Genomic DNA, 6,489 nt, shown 5'->3' on the forward strand with positions numbered 1-6,489 from the left:
TTCCCGTGTTTCTGTGCTAATTTCTGTTCCTTTCTGAAGAATAAATAGTCCACTAGAGGACAAACACAGCTTTTGATGGCATCTTGATGGTCTCCAAGTTTTAGTAGTTAAGCTGCAAATGTTTACAAGCAGATTTTCACATGGGCTTAAGTTCCAGGTTCACTTGAGACACTAAAGGGTGTACATGTTTGAGTCCATATGTGATGAGTGTATGAGATGGCTGAGAAGCACCTGAAAAAATATTCAGCATCCTTAGTCATCAGGAAAATGCAAATCAAAACAACCCTGAGATTCCACCTCACACCAGTCAGAATGGCTAAGATCAAAAATTCAGGTGACAGCAGATGCTGTTGAGGATGTGGAGAAAGAGAAACACTCCTCCATTGTTGGTGGGATTGCAAGCTTGTATAACCACTCTGGAAATCAGTCTGGTGGCTCCTCAGAAAATTGGACATAGTATGTTGAACACATTTTTAAAAGTTTTTATAAATCTTATTTTGCCCTTTATTTAAAACTGAGTCTATTTTATATATCACTCCATGGCTTTACTATAAAATTCTAAAAGCAAACAAGCAGAAAGTAGTAGAAAGACATTACAAGCCTAATTAAGTATAATCATAATACTATGTCCTGAGTTCTCTTTTATATTTTATATCTAAAAATTTTCATAATACACTGTATTAGTTAGGGTTTTACTGCTGTGAACAGACACGATGACCAAGGCAAGTCTTATAAAAAACAACATTTAATTGGGGCTGGCTTACAGGCTCAGAGGTTTAGTCCAGTATCATCAAGGTGGGGCCATAGCAGTATACAGGCAGGAATGGCACAGGAAGAACTGAGAGTTCCACATCTTCACCTAAAGGCTGCTAGTGGAAGACTGACTTCCAGGCAACTAGGGTGAGGATCTTATGCCCACACCCACAGTGACACACCTACACCAACCAGGTCACACCTATTCCAACAAGGCCACACCTCCAAATGGTGCTACTCCCTGGTCCAAGAATATATAAACCATCACATACACAATTCAACATCATGTTTTGTACTTTCTTAAAGATTAAACTTTCCTCACCATGTTATACCAACTCTATACAGGCCATTGAAATTTAAAAAATGATGAAATGTTGCAATCTGAATATAAAAAAAAATCCTCCACTTTTTGGAATATGGAACATATCATTCTTTCTTTTTATGAAATGCTATTAACAAGGCTTTTAACTTAAGTAAACTATTGACTTAACAGCAAGCAGACTTTGAAAATATCTGAAACATACTATAACATATCATAAGTAAATCATGACTATATTATAGATTACATAATCTTCATAATTTTCATTTTTCAAAGTTTAAATATAAGTAAAACTACTATGGAAAGATTTGAAAACAAAATAAGTCTTATGTTCCTGTGCATACAAAAGCACAGGCATACTGTGGATCAACTGTATATTTGTCCTTAAACATATTTATGTTGAAATGGTTGGTGGAGCAAGCCTTTAATCACAGCATCAGGAGGCAGAGGCAGGCTTCGTCAGACTAGACTTAAGTTTGAGACTAGCTTCGTCTACAGTGTGAATTTCAGGATAGCCAGGGATGCACAGAGAAACCTTGTCTTGAATAAAACTCAAAACCAACCAGCCAACCAATCAACCAACAAAATGACAACAGTAAAACCCCACTAAACAAGGATAGCATACTTCATACTTGGCGATGTAAACATAGTTACCTTCCTGTGGCATGTGAATACATGAGGATATGATTCTTGAAGAAGAACCTATTACTACCATATTACTAAACCAGTGTAATTCCTTACCACATTCTAAATAATTATCCTTATAATAATTATGGTACTATAGTAATTCACAGGTGTCACAGATGGGTAGAACTCGTGATTATTTTTCTTCACTGTAAGCTTGCATGTCACCTTCCAGTACCAGAAATTCAAGTTCTCAGGGAACAAGCTTTCAGAACAGCCCATATTACAGTTCTGAATAGAGCTGGTAGAATTTTCCATTTATTATGTGATATGACATTGCTTTTCCTTTCTTAATTATTTTTCATTTTTTCTTTTTTTAACATTTTCAAACGATTTGTTTTATTTTCATTCACTACTTGAATTTTGTTTTTACGTTAATGTGCTGTGTGCATATATGTACACCACGTGTGCAAGGTGCCTACTGAGGTCAGAAGAGGGTATCAGGTCCTCTAGAACTGGATTATAGACAGTTATGAGGTGCCTGGTTTGAGTGTTGGAAACCACACCCAGGTCCTCTGTAAGAGAGCAAGGCACTGAACCAAAGAGCTACCTCTCCAGCCTTCAGACAATTTACTTTATTTTTTTTTTGTAGAACATGATTTTAATATTTTCAACTGTTAATATTCAACAAAGTAACTATTTTAAGATATAGTTCATTTTTATGTCTCCCTTTTCATTGCTGATTTTATTAATTTGGATACCGCCTCTGTGCCCTTTGGTTAGTCTGGCAAAGGGTTTATCTATCTTGTTGATTTTCCCAAAGAACCAGCCACTGGTTTGGTTGATTCTTTGTATAGTTCTTTTTGTTTCCATTTGGTTGATTTCAGCCCTAAATTTGGTTATTTCCTGCCATCTACTCCTCTTGGGTGTATTTGCTTCTTTTTGTTATAGAGATTTCAGGTGTGCTGTTAAGTTGTTAGTGTAAGTTCTCTCCAGTTTTTTTTTGGAGGTACTTAGAGCTATGAATTTTCCTCTTACCACTGCTTTCATTGTGTTCCATAAGTTTTGGTATGATGTCCCTTCATTTTCATTAAATTCTAAAAGGTCTTTAACTTCTTTCTTTCTTTCTTTCTTTCTTTCTTTCTTTCTTTCTTTCTTTCTTTCTTTCTTTCTTTCTTTCTTTCTTTCTTTCTTTCATCCTTGACCAAGTTATCATTGAGTAGTGAGTTGTTCAGCTTCCATGTATATGTGTATTTTCCTTTGTTTTTTGTTGGTATTTGAGACCAGCCTTAGTCTGTTGTGATCTGATAGGATGCATGGAATTATTTCAATCTTCTTGTATCTGTTGGGGCCTGACTTGTGACCAATTATATGGTCAATTTTGGAGTAGGTACCGTGAGGTGCTGAGAAGAAGGTATATTATTTTGCTTTAGGATGAACTGTTCTATAAATATCTGTTAGAGTCATTTGGTTCATAACTTTTGTTAGTTTCACTGTGTTTCTGTTTAGTTTCTGTTTTCATGATCTGTCCACTGCTGAGAGTGAGGTGTTGAAGTCTCCCACTATTATTGTGTGGGGTGCGATGTGTGCTTTGAGGTTTAGTAAAGTTTTTTGGTTTTTTTTTTTTTTTAATGAATGTGGGTGCCCTTGCATTTGGAGCATAGATGTTCAGAATTGAGAGTTCATCTTGGTAGGATTTACCTTTGATGAGTATGAAGTGTCCATTAACTTTTTTGATAACTTTTGGTTGAAAGTTGATTTTATTTGATATTAGAATGGCTATTACAGTTTGTTTCTTGGGACCATTTGCTTACCCCATTTGCTTACTTTTAATCTGAGGTAGTGTCTGTCTTTATCACTGAGGCGCATTTCCTTTATGCAGCAAAATTCTGGATCCTATTTATGTACCCAGTCTGTTAATCTGTCTTTTTTTGTGGAATTGAGTCCATTGATGTTAAGAGATATTAAGGAAAAGTGATTGCTACTTCCTGTTATATTTCTTGTTAGAGGCAGAATTATGTTTGTATGGTTATCCTCTTTTGGGTTTGTTGAAAAATTACTTTGTTGCTATTTTTAGGGTGTAGTTTCCCTCTTTGTATTGGCATTTTCCATCTATTATCTTTTCTAGGGCTGGATTTGTGGAAAGATATTGTGTAAATTTGGTTTTGTCATGTAATACTTTTGGTTTCTCCATCTATGGTAATTGAGAGTTTTGCTGGGTATAGTAGCCTGAGCTGGCATTTGTGTTCTCTTAGGGTCAGTATGACATCTGTCCAAGATCTTCTAGCTTTCATAATCTCTGGTGAGAAGTCTGGTGTATTTCTTATAGGTCTGCCTTTATATGTTACTTGACATTTTTCCCTTACTGCTTTTTTTTCTGCTTCTGATAATTTGTTTTTTAACTTTATTATAAAACACATTAGAATCAAACACTGAAAATAATCAGACCCAGTCTACCCAACTGAATGAAATTTTATATTGGTTACATTAGTCATTGGGAACAAAAAGTCGAGACTCTCATTTGATTTGATAGTTTCAATATTCAATATATTTTGATGAATTTATCTCTGTTTAGTACATTTTGTGTTTTGATTATAATATGGCAGGCAGAATTTCTTTTCTGGTCTAGTCTATTTGGAGTTCTGTAGGCCTCTTGTATGTTCATGGGCTTCTCTTTCTTTGGGTTAAGGAAGTTTTCTTCTATAATTTTGTTGAAGGTATTTATTGGCCCTTTAAGATGGAATCTTCAGTCTCTTCTATACCTATTATCCTTAGGTGGTCTTCTCATTGTGTACTGGATTTCCTGGATGTTTTGAGTTAGGAGCTTTTTGATTTTTGCATTTTCTTTGATTGTTGTGTCAGTGTTCTGTATGGTATCCTCTGCACCTGAGATTCTCTCTTCTATCTGTATTCTGTCTGTGATGCTAGCATTTATGACTCATGATCTCTTTCCTAGGTTTTCTATCCCTTTGTGATTTCTTTATTGTTTCTCTTTCAATTTTTAGATCCTGGATAGTTTGTTCATTTCCTTTACCTGTTTGATTGTGTTTTCCTGTAATTCCTTAATGGCTTTTTGTGATTCCTCTTTAAGTACCTGTTTACCTGTGTTCTCCTGTATTTCTTGAAGGGAGTTGTAGATGTCTTTCTTAATGTCCTCTACCATCAACATGAGAATTGATTTTAGGTCAGAATCTTGCTTTTTCTGTGTGATTGTGTAACCAGGACTTGCTATAGTGGGAGAGTTGGCTTCTGATGATGCCAAGTAATCTTGATTTCTGTTGCTTATGTTCTTTCACTTGCCTCCAGCCATCTGATTATCTCTAGTGTTATCTGCTTTCTCTATATCTGACTGGATCCTGTCCTTCCTGTGATTCTGGTTGTGTCAGAAGTCCCCAGAGTTCAGCTCTCTCTGTGATCCTGTGATCCTGTGATCCTGAGATCCTGGGTCTGTCAGAGCTCCCAGAAGAGAAGCTGCCTCTAGGACCCTACCAACCTCTTGTGATTCTGTGATCCTTGTAGTCAGTTTTTTTTCACACATTATATTTGATTATATTTATCATCCTTTGAGCTCCTTCCCGATCCTCCTCACATTCCCACACAACTGACATCTTGTTCCCTATCTATCTCTAAACAAAACATAATAGAACAAAACAAAATAAGGACAAAACAGCACACACACACACACACACACACACACACGATTCTATTTTGTATTAGCCAGCTACTTTTGGGCATGCCTCATGCTCAGTTGTGTTATACAAGCAGGTTTCATTTGCAAAAATATCTTTTTTTTTTTTTTGGCTTTTTGAGACAGGGTTTCTCTTTATAGTCTTGGCTGTCCTGGAACTCACTTTGTAGACCAGGCTGGCCTCGAACTCAGAAATCTGCCTGTCTCTGCCTCCCAAGTGCTGAGATTAAAGACGTGCGCCACCACCGCCCGGCACAAATATCTTCTTAGGGGTGGAACTTTGTGTGACCTTCCCACTCTCAGAGGTGGTCTTTTTGTCTTGTTGGAACCTGTGCAGGCCTTGTATATCCTGCTAAACTCTGTGGGTTCATATGTGTATAAGTCCAAATTTGTTTGTAAATCGTTCTTTTCTCAAAGTCTTCCACCATCTCTGGCTCTTACAATCTTTCTGCCTCCTCTTCTGTATTGATCCCTGGGTCTTGAGGGGAGGGGATTGATAAAGATTTCCGATTGATGGATGAGTGTTCCAAATTTGTTCAACATTATGCACAATGTCAATTTGAGGGTCTCTGTTAATTTACATCTACAATACTTCTCTGATGGGTGTTGAGCAGTGCACTGATCTATGGACACAGCACTATGTTACCAGGAGTCATGTTATTGCTATGTTCCTTTAGTAAAATAATAATAGTATATTTTACTCCCAGGTCCATGACATATCTAGTCTCAAGTTCTTTGCTCTTGTGCGCACCCTGACTTGCTGGCAAGAATGATGCTGCAACAGGATTCTTCTGCACACGTTTATTGGGAGAGCTTGATTGCAGAGGCGAAGAAACCCCAAGCCCAGAACTGGTGCTGCTTATATAGGCCTAGGAGAGGCGTGTCTCACACCCGGATTGGTTATGCATGGGTTATGCTTACCACCTCATTTGCATGCCTACATCTGATTGGTTAACTTCTCTCTCATCTGATTGGTCAATTTCTCTCTCATCTGATTGGTTAACTTGTCTCTCATCTGATTGGTTAACTCTCAAAACCTCATCTTGGCAAATACTTTACTGCCTTTGTATGCTTGGTGGCCAGTGGTAGCCAGCACCACCCTGCA

The sequence above is a fragment of the Mus musculus genome, chromosome X (genome assembly GCF_000001635.26).
Source record: "Mus musculus strain C57BL/6J chromosome X, GRCm38.p6 C57BL/6J".
Taxonomy (NCBI): Eukaryota; Metazoa; Chordata; class Mammalia; order Rodentia; family Muridae; genus Mus; species Mus musculus.